Source organism: Penaeus monodon, chromosome 35, assembly GCF_015228065.2.
Source record: "Penaeus monodon isolate SGIC_2016 chromosome 35, NSTDA_Pmon_1, whole genome shotgun sequence".
NCBI lineage: Eukaryota > Metazoa > Arthropoda > Malacostraca > Decapoda > Penaeidae > Penaeus > Penaeus monodon.
In genome coordinates this window covers 23,543,136-23,560,635 of record NC_051420.1, presented here as the reverse complement: position 1 = coordinate 23,560,635, position 17,500 = coordinate 23,543,136, and the positions used below count along the sequence as shown (strand labels likewise).

The window sequence follows — 17,500 nt, the reverse complement described above, 5'->3', positions numbered from 1 at the left end:
ATATATATATATTTTATATAATATATATATATATATATATATATATATATATTCACACACACTTACATACATAAGTACATATAATAGCATCCACATTTCTCCCTCTTCCGCCCCGCCTCCCCTCCCGCACCGTAGAGGCCCCCTGTTCCCTGTCCGCCTCCTTTAGGTGAGTGACCGCTTCATCGCGCTGCAGGGAGAGCGCTAAGGTGACCGATGCGCTCGCCATCGGCCATCGCGCGCGTGTGATTGGCAGCGTTGTCAGATCACGTGATTGGCAGCGTTGTCAGATCAAGTGTCAGACTTGTGACATGTGCGAGGCGAGCGGCAGTTAGCATGTTTGCATTTTATCTGCCTGACACCACGTGTTTTTGTTGATATGTGCCTTTGTTTAAGAATTGGATCTTGTATAAGAGAGGGAAGGGTCAGAAAAAGGACATGTGGAATGCTCAGTAATTCCTAATTTACTTTAAAATATTTGATCGGGTCGTATATTATTTGTTTTGCAGTTTGACCTTCAAGGTAACTACTGTTGGTGTAACCGCAGCACTTTAGTTTTGCGACTGACAGTTACAGTGACTCATAGAATCCCTGATTCAGTTTTCTTAATTAGATCAGCATTGACAGGACCTCTGGATGGACCTACAAGTGATGGATTAGCTTTCCGATCGCAGTGCGGCGTTCGGGCGGCACCGCCTCCCACCCTCATTAAAGGGGCCGGACGAGGTTCTTGCTTGGGTGTAATTAGGGAGGCGGCGGCCAAGCGATCGAGGGAATGAATGCCTTTCTGTCCTTATCGAAAGGGTTTGAATCGGTTAATGAGGCGGACGAAAAAGCTTATATCGGGGACCAGTTGACCTCCGCCCACCACTAGTTGTCCCGGACCCATGGGGAAAATGCAATGTCAGATGTCCTCCCAGGATGTCCTTAACAAGAGAAAAAATGTCCAGTTTTGGTAATGAGTTACCTCCTTCCACCTTCAGTTACGTTTCTGGTATAAGAAAAATATGAGCGTAATGCAATGTGGGGGGAAGAGCCAGGGAGGGAAGAACAGTTGCGTCGACCCTGCCAGGAAGCAGCAGCAGAAACAGCAGCGGCAGAAGGTTTGCCACACCAGCTGGCAGTGTTGTGTGGCAATTGTAATTGTTGTTCGTGATAGCGCTTGACCCGCCGGCGGTGCCTGCGGCGGGAAGGGGGAAGGAGGAAGGAGGGGAAGAACGGGAAGGGGAATAGGAAAGGGAAAGAGAGAAGGGAAGGGTAGGTAAGGGGAAGGGAAAGGGAGAAGGGGTGTGGTGTTTGTAGTGAGTGTGGCGTCGGCTGAGGGGAGGGGAGGAGGGAGGTAGCGGGGCCTGAGGTGTTTACTGTTACGTTGCACTGTGTTTTGTGACGCGATACCTGCGTCGGGTTCGTTCGCTCGGCGTCGGGGAAGGTTAGACGAGCCGCGGGGGGCGGGGGCGGTACGAAGGTGACGCCTCAGGTAAGTCGTCACGCTGGAGTGCCGGGGAAAGGCTTATTGTAGGGAAGTCTCGCCGTCGGTTTGCCTTCGCGCAATGAGCCGTTAGTGTCCCTGTGCCTCGACACGAACAGGCCTTGCGGGTCCGTCGGGAGCGAAGTCTGTGCCATGGTGAGAATCATGCACGGCCGGGTGGCTACCAAGCCTTTCTCCGCCGATAAGCGAGGTTTTGGCTATGTTTTCCACGAGGTCTCATTCACTCTGCATATGGGACCGGTTTTCAAGACGGGAGAGCATGGGACTGCTCTTTCGCGACGCTTTTTGTTTTTCCGCGAGGCTTTCGCTCTGGATTTCCTGTTGCAGAGGCGAAAGAAGGTCCGGAGAAAGGGGTTTCACTTTTAGAAACGTTCTTTTTATAAAATAGGCAGGCTGATAATTTTTTTTTTTACGGAAGTAAAGGTTTTTTATTAGGAGGTTGTGGAGGCGAGGGAGAACGGCAACATACACACGCACACGTGAGCGGCCGTTCTGCTCCGAGCGTGCGTTTTATGGTTGCCATGATTGTTGGGGAGACGAGGAGAGAGCCTGTTTTTCATGAACAGGTGACAGTCGGTGCGAGGCAGATACGCTTTAGGATTTTGGACTGTGAAGTAAACCCCGCGACCTCCGGATGTGTTGCAATGCCGAACTGCGTTCAGTCACAGTCATCAAGTCCCGGCTGTAATTTCAGAGACAAGTGCGTCTCATGACTTGATGCTTTTTACAGGGAGGCGAAATTTCTCTTGTACATTAAACATCCCTGCACCATACCTTCTTGCAGCGATTTGAAGGTTGCGGAGATTTACGAGAACAGGAAGTACAGTTGTGAAATTTGAAATTGGTGCTGGCATTAGTGAAATAAATTCTTTTATGTAACACAGGCTCTTTATATCCCGCAATTGAAGCTGTCTTACATTGGTGTTGATGTGGTGTCACGAGGAAGTGGAGTCCGTGTATGCAGTAAGCTGGACAGGACAGAGCGGAGCGGGACGGCGAATGGATACAGCTGCTGGGGAGGGCGGGCCGCCGCCGCCGCCGGGTCGGCCGCCCTGAGGAATCCGAGGCACAGCCCTGCTTGCCTTTTTCATCGTCTTCACTTACTCATGGCTTTGGAATTCAGCCGTATTATAGATCAAGGAAATAGTCTTGTGCATTTGTATCCCCATTAAGATTAGGGAAGTTTTGTACTATGTCTATTTGTATTTATGAAGAAAATACGCATGATGCCGAAACTGTCCACGGCCAAGGTCACACTTACGCATAGATAGTCACCGCACTTGGCGCGCGCGAAGAACGGCATGAAACCTCTTGGGCTGGAGACGAAGGCCCAGAATGGTCTTCTCTGCCCTGATGGTGAGGGTGAAGGTGCTGGCTGAACGCGGCCAAACGTGCTGGAGAAGGAGTTGAACGACGGAGTAAAGATGTGGGTGCGACTGGTCACGCCTGCCTCTGAGCGACGCTCGTGTTTCTGGCTCGGCGTCCCTTACTCTAAGGACCTCCAGGGATTGCAGATTGGAAGCGTCCTTACTCTCCGCGTCGAATACTTCTCTTGTCGGAAGCGATTTTAAGAGTGGCGCTAGAAGATTCAGTTCTGCGTAAGGAAAAACAACATGACAGTGATTGATATTTATCAGGTTATCAGGTGTTGTTGATAATGCGAGCAGTGATACCCAGCATTCTGCCGACCGCATTCCGATGGCGATGTCTCACTATACTTAAAGTCCCTTTCATGAAGAAGGTCCTCAGACAATATTATAAAGCTTGTGACTCCGGCTGATTACATAATGTGCAGGACAGCGGGCACGAGGCGCGGAGAGCCGCCGAGGTCGCTGGGTTGCCAGCATCCCTGTCAGAGAAGAGGAGGGAAGAGCAGAAGGAGAAGGAAATAGGGACGAGGAAGAGAAGTAGGGTTGATGATGTTTCATCTATTACTGGGGGTTAATATATAGCATGCTGATACGCATGCGCGGGAGGAGACTAGTGATCCATGTGAAGTGTCCTTCCTCGTTGCAGCCGAGGGAAGGCAGCTGACGGTATCTCCGCCACGCCCCGAACGCATGTCTCCGAGGCATACTGAGACCCTCGTTGTCTGCGATTTAGTCTAGTATGACTTGCCTTTTTATTTTTTATTTTTTGATTGATTTTTTGGGGGGTTCGAGATGTGTATCGAGTATTACTGCATTATCTACACGAGTTGCTGTATTTTTAGGAGTCTTTTATTATTGTCATCTTCCCCTTCCTATCCGTACTCTATCCTAATTGCTTATATTATCAAGTTGGTCGAAAATAATACTCAAGGATGGGCCAAGATTCCTGTGGGAGCCTCTGTGTGGGCACTGATGTAGGTCTTAATTCTTAACAGTGAACGGCATTGTTGACTGCCGAGCATCGTTGTCATTCCTTATCAATCAAAGCAGTTGCAATTATGGCTTTTTCCCTCATTCTCTTAATTTTTTTCTCTTTTTATTACAAGTACAATTGCGAGTTATCGGTTTCCTCCCTTTTCTTTTTTCTCCTTTTTCCTTGGTTTTGAAGAACAGACAAGTGGGTGTGTTGTGGTCCCCAGTCTGCTAGGCGGCCGGCGTGCAGCTGCTGCCAAGGGGGCGGGCGGCCGGGTAGGAGTGGGGGCAGAGTGGGCGGCCGAGGAAGTCACCACGTGCCCACCCGCTCGATGCCATGCCACGCGCCGTCACCTTTGTTTCCTTCAGATCCCCCGCTCAGTCTGCTGCCGTTGCCTAGGTCTCGCGCTCCTTTCGGCTTTCCCTATTCCTCTTCTATCTCTGCTTCGTTATCTCGCCACATTATTTTTTATTCTTTCTTACTGTTTTGCTTTTTCTTTCTTGCCTTCTATCCTCATTCTCCTTCTTCTCCTTCTCCTTCTCCGACTCCTTCCCCTTCTTCTTCTTCTTCTTCTTCTTCTTCTTCTTCTTCTTCTTCTTCTTCTTCTTCTTCTTCTTCTTCTTCTTCTTCTTCTTCTTCTTCTTCTTCCTTCTTCTTCTTCTCCTTCTTCTTATTCTTCTTCTTTCTTCGTCTTCCTTCTCCCTCCTCCTCTTCCCTCCTTCCTCCTCTTCCCTCCTTCCTCCTCCCCCTCCTTCCTCCTCCCCTCCTTCCTCCTCCCCTCCTTCCTCCTCCCCTCCTTCCTCCTCCCCTCCTTCCTCCTCCCCTCCTTCCTCCTCCCCTCCTTCCTCCTCCCCCTCCTCCCCTTCCTCCCCCTCCTTCCTCCTCCCCTCCTTCCTCCTCCCCTCCTTCCTCCTCCCCTCCTTCCTCCTCCCCTCCTTCCTCCTCCCCTCCTTCCTCCTCCCTCCTTCCTCCTCCCCTCCTTCCTCCTCCCCTTCTTCTTCCTCCCCTCCTTCCTCCTCCCCTCCTTCCTCCTTCCCCTCCCTCCTTCCTCCTTCCTCCTCCCCTTCTTCCTCCTCCCCCTCCTTCCTCCTCCCCCTCCTTCCTCCTCCCCTCCTTCCTCCTCCCCTCCTTCCTCCTCCCCCTCCTTCCTCCTCCCCTCCTTCCTCCTCCTCTTCCTCCCCACTTTCCTCCCCCCTCCCCTCCTCCCTCAGGAACTCATTGAAGGCGCGACGCTGTTTCGATGATGCTACATGAAAGAAGGGTTGTATCAGTGCGTAGTCGTCAGCCAGCTGCGCAAGCTAACCTTGAGGTGGAGGCGCACCATCTGCCGCAGGTGGCGCTGAGCTGCAGCTGCCTTGGTCTCGCCTCTTCCTCCTTGTTGCGCTGGAAGAAAAGGCTGATTACCTGTGCTCCTCTTCTGTTGCGCTTTGGGACGGCTCGGCCAGGCACATTTCCGTTGATGTTCTGTGAATGTACACACACACGCACACACACGCACACACACACACACACACACACACACACACACACACACACACACACACACACACACACATATATATACACATACATACATACATACATACATACATACATACATACATACATACATACATACATACATACATATACATACATATACATACATACACGTACATACACGTACATACACGTACATACATACATACATACATACATACATACATACATACATACATACGTGCAACTCCGCCATGGGTCAGCGGCAGGTGGCGGCAGGACGGGTGTGCAGAGTGCTCGCCCTGCAATCCTTGGCAAGAGATGCTACTCACCTCCCTCTGTTATTACCTTGTTATTCTCTTTTCATATTTCTTACCGCCTGTCTGTCTCTCTGCTGCTCTCCTCTCTCTCTCTCTTCCGATATCATCCTTTCTTGGATTATCTCCTGCTCTGCTTCTCTCTCTCTCTCTCTCTCTCTCTCTCTCTCTCTCTCTCTCTCTCTCTCTTCTCTCTCTCTCTCTCTCTTTCTCTTTCTCTCTCTCTCTCTCTCTCTCTCTCCCCGCCTCTCACACTCTCTCTCTCCATCCCTCCCTCCCTCCCTTCTTCTTTCATCTTCCTCCCTCCCTCTTTCTCCCTCCTTTGCTCCTTCCCTGCCTCCCTCTTTCTCCCTCCTTCCCTTCCTCTTTCATCCTCCCTTCCTCTCGCTTTCTCCCTCCATCCCTCCTCCCCTTTCCTTTTTCATCTTCCCATCCTCTCTCTTTCTCCCTTCCTCCATTCCTCCCTCCTTCCCTCCCTCCCTCCCTCCCTCCCTCCCTCCCTCCCTCCTTTCCCTCCCTCCCTCCCCCTTTCCCTCTCCCCCTGTGTCTTCCTCGCACTCTGCCTTGCGTCTCCTGCCGCTGATGTGATGGTGGTACTTGAACGAGTTCTTCTCTTTGTAGGAGCTGTCAAGGTCGTGCTGGTATTACAACAAAGGGGGAGGGTGGCGGGGTAGGATGGGAATGGGGGCAAGTACAGGGTGGAGGGAAAGAGACATGGGAATGGGAAAGGACAGGGGTAAGGATAGGGGTAGTGTAAGATGAACATGGGCAGGGACACGGGAGATGAAGAAGAGAACAAGCAGGGACGAGAAGAAGGTGAAGCAATAGGGACACGGGAAGGAGGAGGAGAAGGCGAGGGGCAAGGGGCAGAGGAAGGTGGCGAGGTAGATTCTAGGGGCAGGGATGGCGGCAGGACTGGTGGTTAGGGCGGCCGCAGGGTTGGGGGAGGGTGATCCAGATTTTATGGTGATGTGTGTAGTGCGTTTTTCGGTGTGTGTCGGGGAGGATGACCGATGTGGAGGCAGGTTTTGTGGTCCTGCCGAGGGACACGGCGAAGAAAAACAAAAAAGGGCACGTGTTCGCGAGTTATTTGGTGTTTGTGCTTGTATGCTTTGGGATTTGCTGGTGAGTGTACCTGCGTCTGAGTCTTTGTTGATGTAAATTATTTGTCTTCATTTGCGATACTGTACCGCTTGTGTATATTTTTTGTGGCTTAAAGGGAGACTTTCTGATAAGATGTATACGTCTGATCGTAATGCGCCCTCCATTGGGCAACGGGTTGGATTTATGGGCGTTTATTTTGATACGATCTATTTCATGGTAGTTTTCTGTCACACTGATAAGCCATCAGACATTATGGTGTCATTTGGTAATGTTCTGGCGACATAGGTCAAGATCCAGCAGTTACAGTACTCCAGTATGGAAAGATAACTAAAGTACTGCAGAAAAGATGAGGGGGAGGGAAGGGGGTGAGGCTGGGGAGGGGGAAACGATGGCCCGAAGGAGGATAGAAGAACCACGTGGACTCACCTCGGCGGGTAGGGGGCGGGGAGGGGGTGGCCGCGGGGCTGGGGTGGGTAGGGGCTTGGGACTCAGCGCTGCCCGGCCTCACTCACTCCCCGCGAGTGGCGACGGCAGCACCCACACGCACCGCCGCTCGCACGCCATGGAGTGAGCCCCTCGGCCGCCTCTCGCAGGAGTTACGAGTATGCGTTCTTGTGTCTTGCGCGTCCGTGTATCTCGTGCTGTGAGAGATGCGATTTTTGAGTGTGAATAAAAAAGTTCTCAAAGTATGAGTAATTCATTTGTCAGTGGCTGTGCGGTGTACATAGGACGGGCTGAGGCACTAGAAGTGAACACTCTTCAATCGTAAGCCAGTGAATATCCAGTGAAGTGAGGCTTGTAAATCGAGCGTTTGGCGGGATTTAGAGCCACCATCCTTGTGAGGGGAAAGGTGAGACGCTGGTATTTCCTTCGGATGTCTTGGTGGCTCCTTCACTCCACCCCGCCCTCCCCCTCCCAGTGGTCCCTTGTGCTTAGGATGACACGGGACCCACAGAGCCACTCGGTGCGCTATGCGTTGTGGGAGTCCGTGAAGGCTGTGACTGAACGAGGGAGGGAGGGAGTTTTTACCGAACGGGAAGGAGTGAGTGAGCATCTCGTGTCCCTGTGCCTCGGCAAAGGAAGACACGACCCAGACATGTCTTGGCGAGTTCGTCATGCATTGTGTCATGTTTCTAAGTAACTGGGAAGCATGGTTTTATGCGTCGGCAGTGAACGATTGACAGATGCTGTGTCTCATTCATATTTCCCTAATTCTTTTTATTTCGTGAGAGAGTGTAACGATTTTATGGACGCCGGAGTTATGGAAAATCGTTATGCATAACAGAACGAGTCCATGTGATTTATTTATTGGTCTGAATTGTGATGGAGTGAAGAATTACGATATGACGGCTGGCCGGGCACCCGGTGCAGCGCTGAGTTTCGCCTGTGTCAGTAAGCAAAACTGCAAACATTTAAACGTTTGTCAAGGTGAATGTCCACTGAGAGGGATTCAGATTTAATCATACTTTTAGCAGAGGTAGTTATCCTCACCGATTCCAGGACCGTTATGTTTTTTGTTTTTTTCTTTACCTGCGGTTTTGTGGAAGGCGAAGTGATCAGGTGGCCTTCTCTCTTCGAATGAGGCCTCGTCATCCTCTTTTTCTTGGAAATGCTTGAACGTTGTCATATGAGGTTGGGAATTTTTTTCTGCCTTTGTGTGTTGTTTGACTATATGTGTTCAGGTGTGCTTAGTTTGCGTGTATGCCTGTATGTGTAATTAGGGCAGTGTGAGTGTCGTGCCTTTAATGGACTGGATGTTTGTCTGTAAATGTGTTTTCTGCCCAGGGTTTAGAGAAAAATGAGAGAGCGCCCCTTGAAGGCTGTGGCACAGGACATGCCGTGCTATGAGCGCAGTGTGTGGGTGGCCACGTCCTGCAGTAGTAGCCCAGCCCTCAACCCACCACCGCTCACCCGCCAGTCTCCCTCGGGGCCACCTGGGCCACGCCGCGCCTCCCTCGGGGCCGAGGCAGAGCGTGGTCGTGCCCTTCGGTCGACGCGTCAGGGAACGCCTGGAACTGAGGTTATAAGGCCAGAGACAGATGGCCAGACGTGCAGGCATTAGCGTATTAACGTCTTAATGCGCTCGGGCTTGGGGCTAATGGGCATGAGCGCACCGCAGTGACGTGCTGGCAGATAAACAAATGAATACTGGCACGTGAATACCAAAGCGCGCGAGAAAGGGAATTCAAATGAGAAAGAAAATTGGAATGGGAATGATAATGAGAACAATAACGAGAATCAAGGTAACACATACGCTTGGAAACAGAGAAGGGGGAATCGGAAAGACATAGAGAGAGAGAGAGAGAAAGGAAAACTGAAGAGAGCTTATCCCAAACCACAGGTGTGACTTCTAATTCTCCAAGGAGTGCGGCGATTCCTCCTCTCCCCTCTCCCCCAATCTGTTTAGCCCAACGCTCATCTTAAACACAATTCCTCCCCCCTCCCTCCCCACCCCCCTGCCGTGCCGCGGCCCCGAGAATCGTGGGATTTATTGTCGCTAACGAGAGCCGCATGCGGGCTTCTGGGGTGTGGGAGGAGGAGGCGGAGGAGCAGGAGGAGTAGGAGTAGACTAGGAATAGTATTAATACGGGGAGAGGAGGAGGAATAAGAGTGGGAAGGAGGCTGAGTAGGGTTGAAGAAGAAGAAGAAGAAGAAGAAGAAAGAAGAAGAAGAAGAAGAAGAAGAAGAAGAAGAAATGGAAGAAGGGGTGGAAGGAAAGAGAGCTAAGGTGAAGAAGAAAGAGGAATGGAGCTATGGAAGTGTAGAGGGGACTGGAGGCATGGGGGATGGGGAGGGATGAATCCACTCTGTCGCATCCCCGACTGCATGACCGTCTGTTGATATTGATGTCAGCTCCCCGTGGTGATAATCCGCCAGTCAGATTACTGGCGACGTTGAATGATTACAAAAAGAAATGAGCGTCATCACTTCGACATTTTCCATATTAATTGGTCTCAATAGATGCTAGGATATTAGTTCCAGTCATACCTAACTACAGATTTCTATTATCGTAATTGGATAGGAGGAAATCACAGCGTTAAAGTCATGTGAGATGCTCGGGATATGTCATGTGTGCATGATTATGGCAGTGCAACTACAACTGTTTGTTTGTTTATGAACCCATTATTTATCTCTTTATTTATTTATTTTTAGGTAGGACTTGGATGGGCGTGTGTGTGTGTGTTGTGGGCGTCACCTGCCCAACCTCGGAGAGAATCTTCATGCAAATTTCGTCCCGTATTTTTATTATTAATATTACTCTCTTTTGGCTGGGAAGAAGGGTGGTTATCGCTTGACGTATTACCTCGCTGACATTTGCCTTGGCTTCTTGGGATGAGCTGTTGGTTCCCGCGAGAGCTGGGGGTGGGAGCCATGGCTTTCCCGGTGGGGATAGAGTTTCGGAATTCATTGGTCATTACCTTGTTGCCAGAGCGCATTGCCCTTGGTATTGGTGTCGTTGTTACACTAACATAATGTTATTCTTTTCACTCTTATCCTGTAACGTCGTCATCGAAATCATCGTTATCATAACTGTTGTAACTGATTTTATATTTCTTTTCTTGTATGTCTGCAGTTACGACCTAAGGTAGCCTTTCCTCGGTGACACAGTAGATAGATAAAGGTCGCACCCCCCGCCTCTCTCTCTCTCGCTCTCTCTCTCTCTCTCTCTCTCTCTCTCTCTCTCTCTCTCTCTCTCTCTCTCTCTCTCTCTCTCGCTCCTCTCTTCTCTTTCTTTCTTTCTTTCTTTCTTCTTTCTTTCTTTCTTTCTTTCTTTCTCTCTCTCTCTTTTTCTTCTCTCTTCTTTCTTCTCTTTCTTTTCTCTCTCTTTCTTTCTCTCTTCTCTCTCTCTCTCTCTCTCTCTCTCTCTCTTCTCTCTCTCTCCTTCTCTCTCTCTTTCTTTCTTTTCTCTCTTTTTCTCTCTCTCTCTCTTTTCTCCCTCTCTTCTTTCTCTCTCCTCTCTCTCTCTCTCCTCTCTTCTCTCCTCTCTCTCTCTCTCTCTCTCTCTCTCTCTCTCTCTCTCTCTCTCTCTCTCTCCCCTCCCTCCCTCTCCTCCCTCCCCCTCCCTCCCTCACTCACTCACTCACTCACTCCCTCTCTCTCCCTATCTCCCTCTCTCTCCCTCTCTCCCTATCTCCCTCTCTCCCCTATCCTTCCCATCCTTCCATCCCCTCCCCCTTCCCCTCCATCTCTCTCCCTTCTCCATCCCTCACACCCTATTTGCCCCTCTACCTCTCCTCCTCCCCCTTTCACCCTCCCTCCCTCCTTGCCCTTCCATCCCTTCCCCTTCCCCTCTCACACTCCTTCTCCCTCTCCCCCCTTCTCCCCCTCCTCCCTCCTGGGGTATCATTTGGTTCAAAAATGAGGAAGTTGTGTGCACCGAGCGCTGGTGGTGACTGCGGTGGCAGCCGGATGTGAGGTGTAAGGGTTGTCAGGTTGGCAGGCGTGGGCGGTTTGGTGGGCGTGCGGACAATGGGCTAACGGGCGTACACATGGATGTTGGTTTGGTTACGGCGTGGGAGGGTGTGCTTTAAGTCAGGAACGGGACGAGGGAGCCTTTTCCTAATCTTCCTGTCTCTTACCTTCTCCCCTTCCCCATCTCCCTTTCCCTCCACCTCCACGCCCCCCTTCACCCCTCCCCTCATTGGGTCGGTGCGGGGTGGCGGCGTCCATGGAAATGAGCGAGGCATTATGGTAGCGAGACAGAGGACGCGCTGTGCCGCCCGCCAACCCCTCCTACCCCCCCCCCCCCCCCACTCGGTGATACCATCGCGACGCTGCCTCCCTGTGGTACACTGGTGGTCCTGAGGTCTGGTGCAGGGTCTTTGGATTCTTTTATTGTTTTATTTTTAATTTTCCGCGTGTGGCAAGATGTTTGGAGAATAAAAAAGAGCAATTGCTGATCGAGACTGCTTAAAATGGTGATGGTTGATAAGCGCGATTTTATATATGTTTATTTTTCATTCTTAAGATTATGCCAAGGAAGCAATTCTGGCTGCCAGTCACTCTTAAAAAATCTGTTGTTTGGAAGCCGTTCGACTTGGATCTAAGAATAGGTAGTTCCAAGCTCCGCCATCCCGGGAAGCCTTCGTCGAGTAGATTCTCCCCGAGTGATACGAGGAACTGCCGTTCCTGCCCCTCGAGGACGTACCAGCCAGCCAGGCCATGGCCCGGCGGGGGAGGCTGAGGAGCATTCCGCACCGACAGACAATTGGCCGGTTCTTCTCCTTCGGCTGCCCTAGGGAAGGGGGCGTTCCCCTCGGCGACGGCCTTGCTACTGCTGTTGCTGCTGAGGGGGACCTCTCCTCCCCTCTTGGTTGGCCGGTGAGAGGGAACCCAGGCGAAGGAGGAGCAGTGAATGGAGCGCGATTAGGGGGTTACGCGCAGGCGGCGGCGAAGGAGCTCGCGGCCGATTCCTAGATGAACTTTCGCGACAGGCCCCCCCTTTCCTTTGTCTCCCTCATTTCATTTCTCAGAGTTAATGGTTTTCTTTCCTTTATTTATTAGTGTAAATGATTTTTTGTCTTTATTTCCCAACGCAAATGGTTTTCGTCCTGCCTACTTACCGAAACAATACCGCAATAATTAGCAGCCCTTTTGGGGGACCCTGAGTGTTTACATACGGCGGGGCGTGTTGTTTAGGTAAATTGTTTAGACGAACGTCATTAACAGAGGGCGAAGGGGCGGTTGGCCTTGGTCTCCCCTCAAGTAGCAACCAGGCACACCCCATCCCCCTTTCTTTCTTGCCTTCTCTCTCTCTCACTCTCTCTCTTTCTCTCTCTCTCTCTCTCTCTCTCTCTCTCTCTCTCTCTCTCTCTCTCTCTCTCTCTCTCTCTCTCTCTCTCTCTCTCTCTCTCTCTCTCTCTCTCTCTCTCTCTCTCTCTCTCTCTCTCTCTCTCTCTCTCTCTCTCTCTCTCTCTCTCTCTCTCTCTCTCTCTCTCTCTCTTTCTCTCTTTCTCCCCCCCCCCCCCATGCGTCCTTGGAGACCTTCGTGATGGAGTCGCATCTGCATTGTGCTTCCTTCCTGTGGCGAAACAGCAAGTCATAAAGTAAAATGATCAGCGTAACAGCCGCAGCCTTTTTTCTTTTCCTGTGCATCTCGGAGGCGACACCCCATCCTCCTCTAGTTCATCGAACACCGCCCGGCCAGCCAGCCAGGCACGTGCGAGAGCGTCGTTCGGGTCGCTGATCCGAGTGCGACTCCTGCTCACTCCATTCATCGGTCGGACTAGTCTTTCACCCTCGATTGGCTCCGCTCACGTGGCTCTCGAGCTCTTCCCCTTCCCTCTGCAAGGCTCCCCTCCCTCCCTTGCTTTATCCTCCTCGTCTTTCTCCCTTGCTTTATCCTCCTCCCCTTCCTTTCCTACTCCCCTCTGTCCTTTTATCTCTCTCTTGCCACCCCTCTTTCCTTTCCTCTCCTTAATCCCTCCTCCCAATCCTGTCGTTGCTCCCCTGTTTTTACCCTTTTTTGTCTGTTGCTATGTATCTTCGTTTATCTCCCCTTTGGCTTCACCCCTTGACCCGGCACTCGTTCGCTGCAACCGAACGCCGTAACTGACTGAACCTCCTCTGGCTTCCTGTTCACCGCAGGCACAAGCAGTCGCAGGCAGATGCGCTCCCAGGTGGACGCAGTCGCCGGGCTCATCTTGCGGCTTGCATGTCAGCAAGGAGAGGCTGCGAAAAATTGACGAGATTCGCGAACGGAATCTGGGGACCTTCGTCTTTCTCCTTTAATAAAGGTCATATGACTCCCGCTCGAGGCCAAAGGTCAGGCGACGCGCGAGTATGGAAAAGGAATCGCTAACGGTTGTTTATTAATTCATGAAACAAGGGGATTGCGAATACTGGGTATGGGCGAGAGGGGGGGGGGAGAGAAAGAGGGAGGGAGGAAGCGAGGGTTAGGGAAAGCAAAACGATAGGAGGGGGATAAAGAAAAGGATAAAAGATAGCGAGAGCAAGAGTAAGAAAAAACAAGCAAGCAAGCGAGCGAGGAGGGTGAACACGTGCATTCTCCCCTCCCTTCCCATCCCCCTTCTTCTTTCCCTCCCCTCTCCTCCCTTCCCCCTCCCTTCCCCCCACGCAAAGCACCACCCCGCACATCCCATTTTCCTCCCCGGCGCCCTCAAGAAAGGGCGACTTGTGCTTACGACAGGGACCAGCGCCATATGTGCCTCCCCCTCCTCGTCGCTCCTTCTTAACATGGATTCTCTTGCCTTAATTAAAAAGCGCCACTTGTGAGGAGTACTGACTTCCGGCGGGTGGGCTGATAGTGCCTGAGCTGCGTAAAGGATGGGCGCGGGCGGCGGGCGGGGGGGTTGCCTTCATTGTTATTTTAGTCAAGTGTGGGTTCAGCCTGTGTGGTTCTTGTTGGTGTTGCTATTATCATCATCATCATCATCATCATCATCATCATCATCATCATCATCATCATCATCATCATCATCATCATCATCATCATCATCATCATCATCATCATCATCATCGTCGTCATCGTCATCATCATCATCATCATCATCATCATCATCACTTTTATTATTATGATTGTTATTGTTATTATTTCTGTTATTGATATCGTCATTGTAATTATTATTTTTATTACTATTTTTTAATTATTATTAATCAGCATTGTGTTTCTACTGTTGCTGTTGTTTTTTCTTATTATCATTGTTATCGTTATTAATGCTTTATTATGATCATCAGGGTGTTATTATTATTGTTGCAGTTCGTGCCTTCTACAGATAGTGAATATGATATCATCAGCTTATTGTTATTACCATTGCAATAATTATTACTGTAGCTTAGAGTTGGTTAATTTCATTTTCATTCAGAAATTATTATTATTATTATTATTTACATAGCAAGAATTATAAAATGAAAATATAAGTGTAAAGATAATCAGCTCTGGGAATAAAACGTGATCTGAATCGACCGATGAACCTCATTGTGATAAGATATTTGTTGGCATCGATTTCCTCTCTCGGGGAAATAAGGCGCTGAAGTGGAAGTGTAGAGCTCAAGGGTAGCCCTTCCGATCATCACCATCATCATCACCCTTGTCAAGGGGTGATGCGTCGCCTTGATCTCCATCAGGTCTTACCTTTATCTGCATTATCGCCTTGAGGTGTGATTTCCCACGCAGGGCCGAGGGAGAGGGCGGGAAGGGAAGGGGTCTTTCTAACGCAACTCCTCTCTCGCTCTCTCTCTCTCTCTCTCTCTCTCTCTCTCTCTCTCCTCCTCTCTCCTCTCTCTCTCCTCTCTCTCCTCTCTCTCTCTCATTCTCTTTGCCTCCCTTCCTCCCTCCCTCCTCTCTCTCCTCCTCTCCCTTCCCCTCCCTTCCCTTTCCCTTCCCTCCTCTCCCTTCCCCTCCCTTCCCTTCCCTCCCTTCCCTTCCCCTTCCTTCCCTTCCCTTCCCTTCCCCTCCCTTCCCTTCCCTTCCCTTCCCTTCCCTTCCCTTCCCTCCCTCTCTACTCACTCTTCTGTAGCGTGACCTTTATCTCGAGAAAGGTCAAACTCGAATGACCTTGCACAGTCATACGAGAGCGAGTGAATGGGCATCTGGATAGGCTGGTAGGATGGATGAATGAATGCATGTCGTAAAAGAAAAGGGCCAGTAAAATTATGATAACAATAATGATAATAAGGATAACAAAAATTTAAAAACTAACAACAAAAGCAATACTGATAGCAGTGATAGTTAATTGTAGTGGTAAAAATGATACTTATAATTATTATAATGATAATATAAGACCATGGGAGGGCGAGGAACCTGGAAGGGGTCGTCAGAGTGGCGTGGCGTCGAGGCCAAGTATGCGGAGGGAATCTTGATATACAAAAAGTAAAAAAAGGTAATGAAAATAAAAACAAGGGTGCTTAAAAGGGGATCTTTGAGGATTGGAATTCATATTAACACGTTATACCCGATACGTTGATGTTCTGGGGATTGGAGGGCCGGCGCTGCCAATCCAGAGGGAACGCGTGCAGGTCGACCAAAGCACCTGCTGGCTTTCTCTTCGCCTGCAATGTTTTTTTCTCCGCTTCCCCTCTTTCTTACCCCCCCTGAAACAAACTCTGTGTCTGGCTGTTTGTCTGTATATATCCATGTTTGTCTGTCTGTATCAAGGCCTTTATATTTATCTTCCTATCTATCCATCTTTCTATGTCTGTCTTTCTATCTGTTCATCTCTCTACCGATTACGTCCCACCTTCATCCTCCTCCTCTCCTCTTCCCCCTCCCTCCCTCTCTCCCCTCCCTTCCTCATCCTTTTCCTTTTCCTTTCCTCTTACCTTCCTCCTCGCCTCCCCCCCTTTCTCCCAGGCCCTTCTCACTTTCCCTAGCTTCTCTCTCTCTCCCTCTCTCCTTTCCCCTCCACCTGCTCTCCGGGAGCCTTTTCTGTTATGCATCAGGCCGGTAGTCTTATAAACAGAGCGCGGATGTTTCTCTCAGCACATGCGAGTTGGTGCTAGAGTACACCCTTAACGTATACAAGGGGGAGAAAGAAGAGGGGAGAGAGGAGGAGGAAGAAAAAGGGAGGTGAAGGAAGAGAAGAAAGAAAAGGTAGAAGAGGAGGAAAAGGAGGAGAAATGAAGAATGGAAGGATGGAAGAAAGGAAGGAAGGAGTGGGAGGATGAGGAGAAGAGGAGGAGAAAATAAGAAGATGAGGAGAAGAAGAAGAAGAAAAAGAAGAGAGGCAGGAGAAGAAAGAGAAAAGGGGGAGGAAGGGGGAGGAAGAAGAGAAGAGGGGGAGGAAGAGGAAGAGAAGAGGGGGAGGGGGAGGAGGAGAAGAGGGGGAGGGGGAGGGGGGAGGAAGGGAGGGGTGAAGGGGGAGTTTGCTGGTCCTGACATTGTCCAGGAACTGTCGATTCAGAGGAAGGTTTATATTGAACCGAGTGTTTACATCGTCCCCTCTGAGTGAATGAAGTGGAGGGGGCGATGGGGGGGCGGAAAGGGATGAGGGTGGGGAGGGGAAACAGGAAAGGGTGAGGGACGGACTAGAATAGTGGAGAGACAAATTGAAAATTGCTTACAGAAAAAAATGAAAGCCAAAGAAAATAATGTAAATTCATAAAGCAGAATAAAGAATAACATGGTAACTGCAAGCAATCAGAATCACAGACCCCCGAACGCGGGACAGGGATGGGAGGTGGTAAGGGAGTGGGGCCAGCGAGGGAGAGGGGCTGGGGTGGGGGTGGTGGGGGTCAACGGGGGATGGGGTGGGGGTCAATGCCACAGTGTGAGCGTATGTGCCGTAGCAGACTGAGTCACACAACCTCCCCAATACACGCCATTGCAGCTGGCAACACGTGTCGACGACGAGGGCATAGTATCGTGGTCTTAAGAGGCACTTGGTAGTAGTGTACACAGACGCACAAGGAAGGGAAACGAGAGAGGAGAAGATGGAGGGGGACGAACATGGCGTAATGTGTTAATAAGGGGAGGACGAGCAGAGAAAATGCCTGTGTATGAATCTTTGCATGCATGTGTATGTGCATGTATAATGTTTATATGCATGTGTATATGCATATATGTATGTATGTATGTATGCAGAAAGTAAACGTAAGTGGGAAATGCCAGTAAAGTGGCACATAGAACGATATAAACAGGGAGAACCGAATAATGCTTGGTCTTCCATTCGACCTGAATGGAGGACCGCAGGAAAGTGCATCATCTAGCATTATAGGAAGAGGATAAAGGGAAATTACCGATAAATGTGGAATGGGCGAAGGAGGAAGAGCAACCAGGATAAAGAAAGGGTGCCGGGGACGAGACGCGGGC

At 50.3% G+C, this 17,500-nt stretch overlaps 1 protein-coding gene across 5 annotated transcripts in view; it reads left to right on the top strand.

Moving 5' to 3' along the window:
- LOC119595123 (abnormal cell migration protein 10-like) overlaps nucleotides 1-17,500 on the top strand; it is a 164,612-nt gene that overhangs the window by 17,742 nt on the left and 129,370 nt on the right. Inside the window, exon 1 of one of the 5 annotated variants that reach the window (XM_037944279.1) lies at nucleotides 7,246-7,331. The exons of the other annotated variants lie outside the window; for them this stretch is intronic. The gene's annotated coding sequence lies outside the window, so the exon portion shown is untranslated. Of the gene's footprint in view, nucleotides 1-7,245; nucleotides 7,332-17,500 lie in introns of those variants that run through there. 5 annotated transcript variants of the gene reach the window in all.